The sequence below is a fragment of the Tachysurus fulvidraco genome, chromosome 1 (genome assembly GCF_022655615.1).
Source record: "Tachysurus fulvidraco isolate hzauxx_2018 chromosome 1, HZAU_PFXX_2.0, whole genome shotgun sequence".
Classification (NCBI taxonomy): Eukaryota; Metazoa; Chordata; class Actinopteri; order Siluriformes; family Bagridae; genus Tachysurus; species Tachysurus fulvidraco.
In genome coordinates, this window is record NC_062518.1 from 50,855,300 (window position 1) to 50,872,225 (window position 16,926).

Here is a 16,926-nt window from a genome sequence, read left to right on the forward strand (position 1 = left end):
CAGAAGCAGAAAGTATTGAGTGGTTGCGTTTAAAACAGATGTTTTTGTAGTCCTTAAATGTCTTAATTATGTATTCAAATACAAACAGAGAAACTTAAGAAGACTTGTGTACAGGAAGAAAACAAAATACATCACTGACTAAAAAAATGTAAAAATAATTTCCAAATTGTTTTAAAGATAGACAGAAAAAGTCCAAAGGAGATTTATATATATATATATATACACACACACACACACACACACACACACACACACACACACACACACACACACACATATATATATATATATATATATATATATATATATATATATATATATATATATATATATAAAATCACCACGACTTCCATTAAAGCACTGCACTTAGTTACTCTAATAGTGACTTGAATTAAAAAAATTTAAAAATAAAACAAGTGTGTTGTTGTGGGAGGGGAGGGGGATTAAAGGTGGTAAACCTTTATAATCCTTGTAATCAGTTAACTCTAGATGATCCAAATATGATAAGAACCAAAGCTGGGGAAAATTTTATATGGTGTGGGGATTTTAATGCACATAATTCACTTTGGGGTAGTACTTGCACAGATAATAATGGTAGGGTAGTAGAAGAGTTTATGGAAGAATATGCTTTAGTGTGTTTAAATAACAGGAAGGGTACTAGATTCAATATGAGGGATTCTTCTCTGTCATGTACTGATCTAAGACTCGTCTCTGGAACTATAGCATTAGAATGTAAATGGGAAGTACTAGAGCAATCTACATTGGGAAGTGATCATTTTCCAATTTTATGCAATGTCGGACTGGAAATTTATCAACAAATAAAACAATGCCAAATAGATGGAGATTTGATAAAGCCGATTGGGATAAATTTAACAGGGTATGCATCAATGGAATGGTGAATTATAGCTTAGATGGTGATATAGATTTGTGTTCTGATCAATTAATTACAATTATTATAAATGCAGCTGAAGAATCCATTCCTAAATCAGAAGGTAAAGTAAGATTGAAAATTGTTCCATGGTGGAATGATGAATGCACTAAAGCTGTTAAAGATAGAAATAAGGCCTTTAGAGAGCTTAGGGAAACCTTAATACCTATAACTTTAATTAGTTATCAGAAGAAATGGGCTCAGGCAAGGAAGATGATAAAGCAAGCTAAAAGGAAGTTCTGGCATTCATTCTGCTCCACTATAGGTAAGGAAACCCAAATAGGAGAGGTATGGGGTGTCCTCAAAAAAATGGTTGGGGTTTATAGAGCTCAGAATATACCAGTACTAGTAGATGAAGGGAAAACAGCAGTGACCCAAGAAGATAAAGCCGAAATGTTTGCTTCCACCTTTCAAAAGGCACACAGCTCAGATAACCTAGTAATAAATTATAAAAGACAGAGAGAAGAAATATTAAAGCAAAATCGAGATATTTTTAATAAAAACCGATGCTGCTTTTAATTTGTGGGAACTTAAAAGAGTCTTAATGAGGGTTAGAAGTTCTGCTTTATAGATAGAATCTGCTATACTATGATTAAACAGATGGATGACATAATACTTAAAGTAATATTAGATCTTTTTAACAAAATTTGGAGGGAAGGACAATTACCGCTATCACGGAAGCAAGCAATTGTAATCCCGGTTCATAAACCAGGGAAAGATGCTACTATAGCAGGAAATTATAGGCCGATAGCTCTGACATCTAACCTCTATAAAATAATGGAAAAAATGATCATTTTATATATTGACTATATTATATATTGGAAAGCAAAGGATTAATGGCTCCTTATCAATATGGTTTTCGACCAGGTAGATCCACCCTAGATACATTAATTAGATTAGAAACTGATGTTAAAAAGGCACTAGCAATGAAAGAGGTGTTAGTGGCAGTATACTTTGACATCGAAAGCATACGATATGATGTGGAGAGAAGGATTGCTGTTAAAGTTGCAAAGAATGGGAATTGAAGGAAGATTTTATAATTGGGTTTTAAGTTTCTTATTCGGACGATTGATACAAGTCAAGGTAGGAAATACAATTTCTTTGATGGTGTAGGTACACCATGGAACACCACAGGGAAGTGCCATTAGTTCTTTATTATTTAACATAATGATTAATGATGTATTCGACGGAATTCATCTAGGGATTAAAACAGCTTTACTGTATATGCAGATGATGGGGCAATGTGGAAGAGGGGAAGAAACATTACCCTACCTCACTAACTTAGTTTAAATTAATAATCACCTCAGATTTACGTTTCCTCACTAACTTAGTTTATATTAATAATCGCCTCAGATTTACCTTACCTCACTAACTTGGTTTATATCAATAATCACCTCAGATTTACATTATCTCACTAACTTAGTTTATATTAATAATCGCCTCAGATTTACCTTACCTCACTAAGTTTCTATTAATAATCACCTCAGATTTACCTTACTTCACTAACTTAGTTTATATTAATAATTGCCTCAGATTTACCTTAGTTCACTAACTTAGTTTATATTAACAATTGCCTCAGATTTACGTTACCTCACTAACTTAGTTGATATTAATAATCGCCTCAGATTGACCTTATCTCACTAAATTAGTTTATATTAATTATCGCCTCAGGGTTACGTTACCTCACAAACTTAGTTTATATTAATAATCACATCAGATTTACGTTACCTTACTGACTTAGTTTATATTAATAATCGCATCAGATTTACCTTACCTCACTAACTTAGTTTATATTAACAATCGCCTCAGATTTACGTTACCTCACTAACTTAGTTTATATTATTAATCACCTCAGAATTACATTACCTCACTAATTTAGTTCATATTAATAATCACCTGTTTTACCTTACCTTACTAACTTAGTTTATATCAATAATCGCCTCAGATTTACATTATGTCAATAACTTAGTTTATATAAATAATTGCCTCAGAGTTACATTACCTCACTAACTTAGTTTATATCAATAATCGCCACAGATTTACATTATCTCACTAACTTACTTTATATTAATAATTGCCTCAGATTTACTTTATCTCACTAACTTAGTTTATATTAATAATCGCCTCAGATTTACCTCATTTCACTAACTTAGTTTATATTAATTGTCGCCTCAAATTTACGTTACCTCAATAACTTAATTTATATTAATAATTGCCTCAGATTTACGTTACCTCACTAACTTAGTTTATATTAATTATCACCTCAGATTTACGTTACCTTACTAACTTAGTTTATATTAATGATCGCCTCAGAATTACGTTACCTCACTAACTTAATTTATATTAATAATCACCTCAGATTTACATTATCTCACTAACTTCTTTTAAATTAATAATTGCCTCAGTTTAACTTTGCCTCACTAACTTAGTTTATATCAATAATCGCCTCAGATTTACGTTACCTCACTGACTTAGTTGATATTAATAATCGCCTCAGATTCACCTTACCTCACTAACTTAGTTTATATTAGTAATTGCCTCAGATTTACTCTACCTCACTAACTTAGTTTATATCAATAATCACCTCAGATTTATTAAAATAAAATAATAAAATAAACAAATCACCTGAACGGCTTCCCAGGCGGCTGGAACACCAAATTCCCTCCTCTGAAGCTGTAGATCTTTCTGTAGTCCCTCCTCTACCGAACCGATCCTTTATCACCATAGCAACGATACTCCAAAGCCCGTCCGAGGTAAGTCCCAACTGGTCCATGAATTCCTCCCAGTCACATCGTTAACTAAACTAAAGTGTAGGAAAGCAGTCAGATAGTCAGGAGGATTAGCGTAGCTTCGGCTGTCTGTGCAGCAGACTCAGAAGAAACAAGTCGTAAACTTTACTCTTGTACACATTATATACACAAATAAAAGTAGTAATAACACTCGGTCAGACAAATACAGACGCTTTAACACACTTTGTCAGTGGTTATTTACTCTATATATTAGCCTTAAAACTCGCAGGAGACAAACGACAAACCTCTCACACCGATCTGCAGCTCTAAACTCCACCCCTTCATCCAATCATAATTCTCAGTATACCTGCAGAGGCGGGAATAAGAAGGACAAGGGCCAATCAGAAAGAAATGAACTAACCTGCTGGGCAAAGCCACGTTTTTAGACAGTGTATTACTAACAAACTCTTAAAGGGGACGTGCACAATTATTTTATCACAATACACAGACACAGTTATGATATTATATGAACCACAAACAATCATAAATGCCCCATTACATGAAAATAAAAGAAATGATACTTAATATAACCCCAGCTGGGCTACACTAATGTTTCAGCAGAACAAAGTCATTCAATATAGGGTTTTAGCAGCACAAAGTGATTCAAATTAAAAAGATACCAAGGGAAATGGGGGTCTTAAATTAAAGAACATTAAATATATGCATTACAAATATTAATAAATAAATAAATAAATAAAGACAAATATATAGATTTAGAAAAAAATAAAACATTTTCATTTGAAAAACATTTAAGCATCTGATGTACATGTGACCTAAGGGACACACACATACACACACTTACTGTACATACACACACACACACACACACACACACACACACACACATATGTTCTACCAGTACCTCAGGGTTTCCTCTGGGTTCTCTGGTTTCCTCCCCAGTCCAAAGACATGTGTTAAAGGCTGATAGGCATCTTTTAAACTGTATGTAAATAGGTGTGTGTGTGTGTGTGTGTGTGTGTGTGTGTGTGTGTGTGTGTGTGTGTGTGTGTGTGTGTCTGAAAGTGCTCTGTGATAGACTGGTCTCCTGCTCAGCCCTGTGCCCCTCAGGGCCGCTGCTCTACTCTGCAGCTGATGAGGTTTCCAGGCTCCTCATTTAGGGTAAAAATATATAAACTGAGTAAAAATAAAAGAGCTCTATAATGTATAAAAGCAGCAAACTTATTCAACTTTTATTATGCTATTTCAGGCTTACGTGCAGAAACATATTCATTTTTAAAAAAGTAAAAAAAAAAAAACGCCTTATGGGGAAAAAATTTATTTACTGCATGTACAGAAAGTTGCCTAATAACATTTTCCATAGATGTCCATTTCTTTTCCCTGGATACGATGTGTAAGTGTAAGTAAGTGTGTGTAAGAGTGTCAAGCAAAGTGTGTAAGAGTGTCTAGTAAAGTGTGTAAGAGTGTCTAGCAAAGTGTGTAAGAGTGTCTAGTAAAGTGTGTAAGAGTGTCTAGCAAAGTGTGTAAGAGTGTCTAGTAAAGTGTGTAAGAGTGTCTAGCAAAGTGTGTAAGAGTGTCTAGCAAAGTTTGTAAGAGTGTCTAGCAAAGTGTGTAAGAGTGTCAAGCAAAGTGTGTAAGAGTGTCTAGTAAAGTGTGTAAGAGTGTCTAGCAAAGTGTGTAAGAGTGTCTAGTAAAGTGTGTAAGAGTGTCTAGCAAAGTGTGTAAGAGTGTCTAGCAAAGTGTGTAAGAGTGTCTAGTAAAGTGTGTAAGAGTGTCTAGCAAAGTGTGTAAGAGTGTCTAGCAAAGTGTGTAAGAGTGTCTAGTAAAGTGTGTAAGAGTGTCTAGCAAAGTGTGTAAGAGTGTCTAGCAAAGTGTGTAAGAGTGTCTAGTAAAGTGTGTAAGAGTGTGTAGCAAAGCTCTCTAGCTAAAGGAAAACAATCATTTTCTAGAGCAACATTTTCTAGAACTTCACAACAGTTTTAAATTAAACAACATACAGTTTATACATTTATAGTTATATTTAATGTGCTGGAACGTCCATGCAATATGGTAGTTCTTGTTCTAGTCACAGTCTTCTTCTCTCTCTCTCTCTCTCTCTCTCTCTCTCTCTCTCTCTCTCTCTCTCTCTCTCTCTCTCTCTGTATGTAAACACTTCACTCTGACCATTCCAAAGCACTGACACTGGAGACTCCTTCCATAAACATGTCTTTAATATCTAAGTGAAATTGTAAGGAGTAAAAAATTTGCAATTAAATATGTTTGATATTTATTTTCTGTCATATATCAGATCTGCTTTAATCACCGTGTCTGAAGTTCCAGTTCCTCCCAAAGTCCAGGAGAACTTTCAGGACAATGCAGGTCTGACAGCTTCATTTTTGAAGATTGTTAAATATAAACATGGCTTTAAATCTATAAATTAGCAACCAGCCATTAAAAAAATAATAGACATGAAATTTGAAATGTGCCGACAAACAACTTGATTATTATGATTATTATGTATAAAAGGCTGTAGGGAACATGTTTCTGTCGGTGAGCCTGAGACCCATCTGAAGGCCAACAGCATCACAGGAAAATACGGAATGTGGTTCCAGGACCCAGAGTCTCCAGGAGCTCCGTATGGGCCAGACACGGTGTGGTGCATCGACACTGTGAGCAATGAAGTACGAGAACTGTACGTCTATGAAAACCTGGAGCAGCTCGCCCGTGACTACCCCACCAAGGTCCTGCTTTTACCAGAGTCGATGGGGAGCACCGGGGACACCGTGTACCACGGATCACTTTACTATCGACACAGTCTTTTCTTCATTAAAACTTCTTCACATGGATTTTGCCGACTCATCATTACAGTGTTCATGATCACCTGGGTACAGTGTAGATCTCTTTTTCTCTCCTTCCAACCGTTTTCTTTCCCTTCACCACATTCACACCTAATTCACCTTACCTGTAAACTGGTTCCAGATTTTGGTCTTCAGCTGCTGTTACATTAATAAGTCACAATAACTCCCATTGACCTTTTATAGAGTTTTAGTGTCACTAAACACAAATGTTCTGTGCTGTGCAGCATTTGCTCAGGGTTTTAAATGATCTGTAAGTTCTAGTTCTGATCACATTTCCATTCTTCTTCTTGACCTGAGTGCAGCTTTTGATTCTGTAGACCAGGATGTTCTTCTACACAGACTTGAGCACTGAGTAGGTCTCTCAGGACCAGTACTAAACTGGTTCACATCATACTTGTGTGCTAGACAGTTTTATGGTCAATTGTGAAGTCACTCATCAAGACAACATGAAATTTCATTTGGAGTTCCATAAAGATCTGTTTTAGGAGCCTTGCTTTTCTCCCTCTACATGTCTCTTGTTCGACTCAAACACATGAAATCAGTTTTTATAGTTATGTAGATGACACACAAGTTTATATATCAGTGTCACTGTGTAATCAAGAGCTAATTAACAAACTGATTACATGCTTGAATGAAATATCTGACTGGATGTCACAGAACTTTCTACAGTTAAACCAGGATAAAATGGGGATATTAATTGTAGGAGATAAAGAAAAAAGAGTGTGTGTGTGTGTGTGTGTGTGCGTGCGTGTGTGTATGTGTGTGTGAGAGAGAGTGTGTATGTGTGTGTTCATATATATGTGTGTGTGTGTGTGTTTATGTATGTGGGTGTGTGTGGTGTGTGTGTTTCTGTGTTTATGTGTATGTGTGTGTGTGTGTTTGTGTGTTTATATGTGGCGTGTGTATGTGGTGTGTGTGTGTGTACCTCAGTATCTCCAGTGTACAGTGTGGATCCTTCAGCCCATCAGAGAGCAGCTTCACTCCTGAATCCTGCAGTTTATTGTGACTCAGGTCCAGTTCTCTCAGTCTGGAGGAGTTTGAGCTGAGAACTGAGGACAGAACTCTACAGCTTTCCTCTGTCAGACTACAGAGACGCAGACTGGAAGAGAAATGATGAAATATCAGAACACTGATCTCAAACACACAAACACAGCCATAATCCAGCTAAAGTTGAAGCTGTAACAGAAATGTCAGTGTGTTTGTGTCACACACACAAATCAGAGGACAGGACACCACATCAGCACATTTACAGGAGCAGGGACGTCTTTCTGCACTCCACAATCTCTCAGCTACAATTTATTATAAGACCATTAGGTCATGTACATAACACACACATGTGAGAGCGAGCAGCCTACAAACACTACACTCTGATCTGTGTTCAAGTTTCTACACCCAACACTGCAGATACAGTGCATTTTATTACAGAACATAAAGAATTATACAGCTGTACACTACCAGGTAATAACATGACAATACTAGTCGTACTTTACACTCAGTTATATGTTGGATTTCACAGAGACACTAAAACAGTTGGTGTGTGTTGTTCTCTGTGCTCGTACACGTACAAATCTGTCACCTCCAGACCTCTGATTTGACACACACACTGGTTCAGGTGTTTGGTGTGGACCTGAATACAGGTGGAGTGTTCACATACGTCCAAACACATCCAAACTAAAGAGAAAGGTTACATTTTTTAACCTTATAAACGATTCTTGATCATGATTTGTATTTTTTTTATTTTTTATAAAATATAGATGTGCCATGGGGGTCACAGTCTAATGACTTCTGTGCCAGTCCCAAGCCCAGATAAACAGAGAGGGTTGTGTCAGGAAGGGCATCCGGCATAAAATATTGCCAGATTTACCCATGCGAATTGTCAGTACGAATTTCATACCGGATCACTCGAGGCCCGGGTTGATCGCCATCGGCGCCGTTGACCTACAGGGCGATGGTGGAAATTGGGCTACTGTTCGTCGAAGAAGTAGAGGAGGGAGGAGAGTGCACAGACAGAGAGAGAAGAGGAAAGGTAAGAGTGTAGGACTGAGAATAGGAACTCTGAATGTTGGTACTATGACAGGGAAAGGTAGAGAGCTGGCTGATATGATGGAGAGAAGTAAGGTGGATATACTGTGTGTACAGGAGGCCAAGTGGAAGGGTAGCAAGGCTCGTAGTATAGGAGCAGGATTCGAGCTGTTTTATTATGGTGTGGATAGTAAGAGAAATGGGATAGGTGTGGTCCTGAAGGAGGAGTTTATGAGGAATGTTCTGGAGGTGAAAAGAGTGTCAGACGGGGTGATGAGTCTGAAGTTAGAGATTGAAGGGGTGATGTTAAATGTTGTTAGTGGTTATGCCCCACAGGTAGGTTGTGAGTTAGAGGAGAAAGAGAGATACTGGAGTGAATTAGATGAGATGATGTAGAGTATTCCCACTGGTGAGAGAGTGGTGATAGGAGCAGATTTTAATGGACATGTTGGTGAGGGGAACACCGGTGATGAGGAGGTGATGGGCAAGTTTGGAGTTAAGGAAAGGAATCTCGAAGGGCAGATGGTAGTGGACTTTGCAAAGAGGATGGACATGGCTGTGGATAACACTTATTTTCAGAAGAGGGAGGAACATAGAGTGACTTACAAGAGTGGAGTTAGGAGAACACAGGTAGAATATATCCTGTGTAGAAGAGGCAATCTGAAAGAGATTAGTGACTGTAAAGTGGTAGTGGGAGAGAGTGTAGCCAGACAGCATAGGATGGTGGTGTGTAGGATGACTCTGATGGTCTGTAAGAGGAAGAGGTCGAAGATAGAGAAGAAAACCAAGTGGGGGAAGCTGAAAAAGGAGGAATGTTGTGAGGAATTTAGGCAGAAGTTGAGGCAGGCTCTGGGTGGTCAGGTAGTGCTGCCAGATGACTGGGAAACTACAGCAGAAGTGATCAGGGAGACAGGGAGAAAGGAGATAAGGAGACTTGGTGGTGGAATGAGGAAGTTCAGAATAGTATCCAGAGGAAGTGATTAGCCAAGAAGAAGTGGGATATGGACAGGACTGAAGAGAATAGACAGGAACACAAGGAGTTACAGCGCAGAGTGAAGAGGGAGGGGTCTAAGGGCAAGCAGAAGGCATATGATGAGTTGTACACTAAGTTAGACACTAGTGATTGAGAGAAGGACTTGTACAGGTTAGCTAGGCAGAGGTATTGAGATGGGAAGGATGTGCAGCAAGTTAGAATTATTAAGGATAGAGATGGAAGGGTGCTCACAAGTGAGGAGAGTGTACAGAGAAGATGGAATGAAATACATTGAGGAGCTGATGAATGAGGAATATGAGAGGAAAAAAAGAATTGAAGGGGTGAACTCTGTGGAACAGGAAGTAGATAAGATTAGAAAGGATGAAGTCAGGAAGGCTTTGAAGAGGATGAAAAGCGGAAAGGCAGTTGGTCCTGACGACATCCCGGTAGAAGTCTGGAAGTGTCTAGGAGAGGCAGCAGTGGAATTTTTAACTATTTGTTCAAAAGGGTTTTAGAAAGTGAGAGGATGCCTGAGGAATGGAGGAGTGTGTTAGTGCCGATCTTTAAGAATAAGGGTGATATGCAGAGTTGCAGCAACTATAGGGGGATAAAGTTGCTGATGAGCCATACAATGAAGCTGTGGGAAAGAGTAGTGGAAGCTAGGTTAAGGAAGGTGGTGGAAATTTGTGAGCAGCAGTATGGGCAGCAAGAATGTCTTGATACCTCAGGTTGTTGATGTTGCCATCCACTCTGCAGATCTCTCGCACTCCCCCATACTGAATGTAACCCCAAACCATGATTTTTCCTCCACTAAACTTGACTGTTTTCTGTGTGAATCTTGGGTCCATGTGCATTCCAATAGGTCTTCTGCAGTATTTGTGATGACTGGGATGAAGTTCAATAGATGATTCATCAGAAAAATCAACCTTATGCCACTTTTCCACAGTCCATGTTACAATAGATAGAAAAAAAATGTTTGGAACATACTGTAACTGAACAAACAATGCATAATTGCATGATAAATAGTTTTCTTATACAAGAGTATGAGTGCATTATGGTATAGCATTACGTTAGCATCGCAAAGGTTGTGGGTTCAATACCCAGGGAACACAGATACTGATTAAATGTAAGTAACTCAAATGCACTAAGGGTTTCTTTGGATAAAGGTGTCTGCTAAAGGCATGAATGTTAATGTCATGGAAATGAAAACATTGACTTCTGTGTGTTGTTTTTGCTTTTCTTGTTTTGAAAGCGTGGCAGGGAACAGGGGGTTTAAGAGGTGGGCGGGGGTAGTAGTATACCACTTTTTTTGAGGATTACACCACTATCTACACCTACAGAATGTAGCCCATTATTAACACCACACACACACACCACCACCACCACCACCACCCCCAGCATCCACACACACGACCACCATCTACACCTACAGCAGCTCTCTGGTGTTCCTTTATTTACAGGTGTTACATCAGTCAGTTAAAAATCAGAGGCCGTCTCTGATTGGTTGTCTGGTCCAGTTAGGCGGGCCTTATAGGGTAACAAAGAAGGCAATGGCCATAAGGCGGCTATAAACTCACCTTCGGCTGGTCTTTAGCGATGGGGAAGAATCTCCGATTGAAGCTGTCAGCAATCAGCACAGCCTGGAGCGGCTGTTCATCCTCATCCTGCTCCCCAGAGCTGCTTTTCCTCCCCACACGGTGCTGCTGCTGCTTCCCTGCTCTCGCCGTCATCATGCTTCCCGGTTACTTCACTCCGGATCAAACCATCAACCTTCTCTGAACCTCTTTATAATCAGTGTGTGTTGTGATGTTGTGTGTTGTTATAATCAGTGGGTTGTGTGTTTTTATAATCAGTGTGTGTTGTGATGTTGTGTGTTTTTATAATCAGTGTGTGTTGAGATATTGTGTGTTTTTATAATCAGTGTGTGTTGTAATGTGTATTTTTTAATCAGTGTGTGTTGTGTTTTTATAATCAGTGTGTTGTATGTTTTTATAATCAGTGTGTGTTGTAATGTTGTGTATTTTTATAATCAGTGTGTGTTGTGATGTGTGTTTTTATAATCAGTGCGTGTTGTGTGTTTATAATCAGTGTGTTGTGTTTTTATAATCAGTGTATGTTGTGTGTTTATAATCAGTGTGTTGTGTGTTTATAATCAGTGTGTTGTGTTTTTATAATCAGTGTATGTTGTGTGTTTATAATCAGTGTGTGTTGTGTGTTTATAATCACTGTGTGTTTTGTGTGTTTTTCTAATCAGTGTGTGTTGTGTGTTTTTATAATCAGTGTGTGTTGTAATGTTGTGTATGTAACCCAGTTAAAAATGTTAGTTTAATTCTTAAATATATAAAATATGATTTTTATTCGTTATCATTTATTCTTTTAACTTTAAGACCAGTAATATTTCACTGTGATACTTTGTCCCGTGTTATTTTCATTTTAAACCAATCATATAGTGATCTAACACTTTGTCCCGCCTTCTGGCGTTGCTGATTGGTTAGATGAGTTTTGTGAGCAGCGGTGTAGGCTGATACTGCACAGATGGAGCATGTTTCATTGCAGCGACAGGTTTAAGAGACAAAGCTGGATTATATTGATGTTATTGAGATTTCTGGTGAACCAAGTTTCATGTTTATCTTGGTGAGTTTATATTCTGAGTTTGATTATGCTTTAATAATATTGTTTAAATGACTTGTTATAGACTGTGCATCATAACTGTGGATTCACATTACAAAGTAAAGATAATTCATTTTAATGACTTCTTATTTAGTTGAACTCTCAAATTGTATTTTTCTTTTGATTATATAAATCGTCTTCTGTTGGTTTTAGTTATCAAAGGAGGAAATATTAAACTTGGAAGCAAATGGTATGGGCCAATGTTGGGAATGTATGTATATTATTCCTTAGTTCTTATGTATGTGGATGCATGTTTTCTTGCATTTCATATTTTCATTTCACTGTAAAAAACTACAGTATTATGGGTTTTTTTTAAACTTATTCAATGTTCTGCAGCTCAGCATATATTTAAGTCATTAATGGTCATACATACAGTATTTCTCGGTTTATTTGAATGTGATTAGGCCCAATAGTAATGTAAATGAGGTTTAAATGAATGCTCTACAACTGTTTTGTACAAACACCTGTTTTGTAAATGCAGGTCAGGTCTTTTGTAGAGGTGTTTGTTCAGCACACAGATTTGGATGGTGAACCAGATGGCGAGCCACCCAGTTTGATGAGGAATCTATCGTATCCAGGAGGAGACAAGGTTTTCCATACAGATCCAATTTTGAGACCTATCAAAGGAACTGCAGTGTTTGGTATGACTGTTACCTACACAAGTCCATCTCAAGTCTATTTGGAAGGATATTGAGGACAAAGGAATTCAATTCTCATATTGACTATTTTGATACACACACACTGATAAACATAAACACACATTCAATTGTTTTTTTGCCGGCTAATGTTTTGTGATTTGTACTGTTTTGTTAGCTCACTAAAGTGAATCTATTTGTTGTGTTGCTTTGTCTTACTTGAACTCCAACGAACCTAGCAGCGGTGTATTTTCCCATAGATGGGTTACATGTATTTTTATAATCTGTGTTGTGATGTTTGTGTTTATAATCTGTGTGTGAGTATTTGTTCTCTTGTGCATAATTTTAATGTCAGTTTATAAATAGAGCAGCCCCTAAGCTGCTGTTACTCATTCTCTCACAATACCAGTCACACGATGGCAAGCGCGAGTGAGCCGCATGCAAAGGCGAAACTGCAGAGAAAAGCAAATAAGATCCATGAAAAGAAGGCGGAAGCAGATGAGCAGCATCAAAAGGTGGCAGTCCTGCGGAGTAAAGCGGGTGACTTGCTTGCAGAGAAGGTGAAGCTGCTGTGTGATGTGGATACGCAGCGTATAGAAGAGGAGCGACTGCTAAGTACAGCGGATACGCTGTGTTTAAATGAGCAGCGGAATGAAGGGGAAACTCTGCGTGAAGATTTTGTGGTGCTGCGGTTTCAAGCGTGTATGAAGAAGAAAAAGGAAGAGCAGCTGCTGTGTAAAGTGGATGAGCTGGAACAAAAGGAGAGGCAGCTGTGGAGTAAAGCGGATGAGCTGCATACAGAGGTGGTGCAGCTGCAAAGTAAACTGGGTGATGTTGGTTAAGAGGAGGCGCAGCAGCGGAGGCAAGCGGTTTCGCTGCATGTAGATGATTCGCACCTGCTGTGTGAAGAGGAGGCGCAGCAGCGGAGTAAAGCGGTAAAGGTGGCGCTGCTGCAGGTTAGAGCGTATAAGACTGCTGTGTAAAGTGGATGAGCTGGAACAAAAGGAGAGGCAGCTGCGGAGTAAAGTGGATGAGCTGCAAAAAGAGAAGGAGCAGCTACAAAGTAAAGTGGGTGAGGTGAAGGAAGAGCAGGTGCAGCTACAATGTAAAGTGGGTGAGGTTGATGAAGAGCAGGTGCAGCTACAATGTAAAGTGGGTGAGGTTGATGAAGAGCAGGTGCAGCTACAAAGTAAAGTGGGTGAGGTTGATGAAGAGCAGGTGCAGCTACAATGTAAAGTGGGTGAGGTTGATGAAGAGCAGGTGCAGCTACAATGTAAAGTGGGTGAGGTTGATGAAGAGAAGGAGCAGCTGCTAAGTAAAGTGAATGATGTGTGTGAAGAACAGACGCTGCTGCAGAGTGGTGCGAATTTGCAGCGTGAAAAGTTGGCGAAGCTGCTGCTTAAAGTGAATTCGCTGTGTGAAGAACAGGTGAAGCTGCAGCGTGAGGTAGATGCGGAGCTTGAAATTGAGGCGGAGCTGCAGAGTCAAGTGAATGTCCTGTGTGAAATGGAGGCAAAGCTGTGGCATGAAGCAGATAATCAGCATAAAGCATCCTCAAGCGGGTGCGTGGCAAGATAAAGTAAGTCTGTCTTTATTTGTGCAGAAGTATAGAAATTTCTATGTAATTTATATATTTTCTATTAACTTTATTTTTTCAATAGCTTAGGCGGTGGTTGTTCTCGGCATCCTGGTGGATGTTGCTGGCAGCCACATGTATTTTATACATCAGTGTGATCCTGGACGGCGAGGTCAACATCCACAAGGCCGTGAAGAGCAAGGATCCCTCCATTAAATGGCTGACCATCTGCTGCGTCATCTTAGAACTCACCAGCTTGATGTGCTCTATTTTAATTGGTGAGTGTTGCAGCATTATTACTTTTTCACACCATAATGTTTCTTATGTTTTCTTATCCCTATCCCCTATCAGCCCTTACAGAGCATTACATTATCCAGGAGATGAAGCCACACGTCACAATTCTAATGAATGTTATTTTACTTTCCATTGATTTGTTTGCATGCTGTGCTTTATTTTGACATAAATGAACATTTTTGCTCTAAATTAATATTCAGAATCATTTTTATTGCTAACCCGAAATGTTATTGTTCATTTTAATTTTGTTGAATATTAATAATGAAATAAATGTTTTAAAAAAAAAAATTGTTGTGGATGCAATTTTTAAAAATGTGTTTTTTTTAAATGTTCACTTTTACTCAAATACTCACACACAATACTCACTCACACACACACACACACACACACACAAACAATACTCTCTCTCACACACACGCACAGAATACCCACACACACAGACAGAATACACACACAATACTCACACACACACAATACCCACACACACAGACAGAATACACACACAATACTCACACACACAATACTCACACACACACACACAATACTCACACACACAGACAGGATACTCACACACACACACACACACACAGACAGGATACTCACACACAAACACACACAGACAGGATACTCACAGAGAGAGAGAGAGAACACAGTCAGCTTCAAACCAATAACAACACTGAAACAATGGCTTCACACTGCACCACTTAATTTTAACTCTGAGACATGAGATATCGCATTATTCATCACAACATCAGCACCAGAATTTAACTAAATTTCTTTCACATCAGTGTTGAGATTGAGGTTAGAACAATAGTGTCCTAGTGTCCTCAGATATAATAAATATTAATAATAAATAAAGTCCTGCATTGTGTTACAGCTACCTGTATTAAAAGATCTTGCCTTTTATCTTGTAATTATTTTTGACAATTTCTCAGAACTTTTTTCCCCAATCTATTAAATTTTATTCTCAAAAAAATTTATTTATAAAAACCCCACTGACCCTAAAACCCCACTGTTGTTTTCTGATTCCTTCCTGGTTCTAGTGTTAATTAATAACAAGGCAAGGACCTAAACCGAAGCCCAGTGTCTTGGACCTTAAGAAAACAAACTGATCCAAAGTGCTACTGAGACGATGAGGACGCCCTCCTGTGTTCTCTGGATGCGCTCGTCCACTGAGGCATGGTTGGCTTGGTCTTCTGGAGGCGAGTTCTGCTGCATAGCTGAGGACAGAGAAAGGAGAAATAACTACATCACGCCTCATTCGTGGCCTGGAAATTATTAAGGCAGAAAATGCAATTTTTATACAGTACAGTTGAAGTGTTTGACCTTTGACCTTCAGATCACAAACAATGCACACATTGGTAGGAAACTGAAATGAGTTGTGAGGAGTTTGTAATCCTGCAGAGGTTAAACAAGTAAAAACATACTTGAGTGTAGACCAGAGGTTTACGTGTATTATTGAGTGTGTACGCACTTTCGTCAGGGTTGGGAGCTGAGAGGATCATACTGTGCTTCTTTTTCACTTCGTTCACCTGCGAGGAAATTTTATAAATGTTACCACCTTACTTCCTCCACCTGAAACACATTCAATACTTTTGGAGGTGAGTGGACAGATAGAGTGGCAATACTTTTGGAGGCGAGTGGACAGAAAGGGTGCTAATACCTTTGCAGGCGAGAGGATACGAGTATGTGACGTCGCGAGAATGCACATAATCCAGCTCACCTTATTACATCGAGTGTTTTCATACGTCACACGTGAACGTTGCGGCAATTTTGCGATTCAGTTCATATAGGGGGTTGACGTGCACGTGTGTGTTGTCACGTGACATCATTAGAACACCTGTGTCGAAGTTCTCGACATTGTGCTGAGCATTTTAAGATGTCACGTGTGTCTGGTGACCTAATATTGTGTTAGCTGGTCTTTCTAACTAACAAGACAGGAATAGTGCCAGTATGTTCAATCAAGATTGCAGCCAGGCCTTTTCACATGCTTGTTGCAGATCCCATTTTTGACCACAAGGTGCAATAATAAGTGTCTGCAGCTACATGGGGCAGACTGCAAAGCTGCCCCTAATGATTACGCAACATCTAGAATAGAAAGAAATCAGCTTGTAAACAGATAGCAACCGTTTTACAATGGCTGGTCACTCGAAATATGTCTGTATTATTAGTGCCTCATGTAGGGAGCTGGAATTAAGGACTTTATGAAGATTAAACTTTTGACTCTGAGATATCTTGAACCTT

At 38.7% G+C, this 16,926-nt stretch overlaps 3 long non-coding RNA genes across 8 annotated transcripts in view; 2 read left to right on the forward strand and 1 right to left on the reverse strand.

Moving 5' to 3' along the window:
* LOC125141483 overlaps positions 1–4,146 on the reverse strand; it is an 8,889-nt gene extending 4,743 nt beyond the window's left edge. The window contains exons 1-2 of the long non-coding RNA XR_007140872.1: positions 3,963–4,146; positions 3,554–3,731 (exon numbers count right to left, since the gene is read on the reverse strand). This is a non-coding gene — a long non-coding RNA (uncharacterized LOC125141483). The remainder of the gene's footprint in view (positions 1–3,553; positions 3,732–3,962) is intronic.
* LOC125141495 lies at positions 3,560–7,223 on the forward strand. Its single transcript, XR_007140885.1, has 3 exons — positions 3,560–3,681; positions 5,963–6,033; positions 6,181–7,223. It is a non-coding gene; the product is annotated as an uncharacterized LOC125141495 (long non-coding RNA).
* Positions 7,224–12,027: 4,804 nt separating this feature from the next.
* The window catches only part of LOC113652812, a 30,352-nt gene continuing 25,453 nt past the window's right edge, over positions 12,028–16,926 (forward strand). Inside the window, exons 1-4 of one of the 6 annotated variants that reach the window (XR_007140817.1) lie at positions 12,060–12,141; positions 12,331–12,388; positions 12,659–14,391; positions 14,474–14,666. This is a non-coding gene — a long non-coding RNA (uncharacterized LOC113652812). Of the gene's footprint in view, positions 12,142–12,246; positions 14,392–14,473; positions 14,667–14,739; positions 14,937–16,926 lie in introns of those variants that run through there. The other 5 variants (XR_007140813.1, XR_007140822.1, XR_007140812.1 and 2 more) reach the window with 5 other exon arrangements.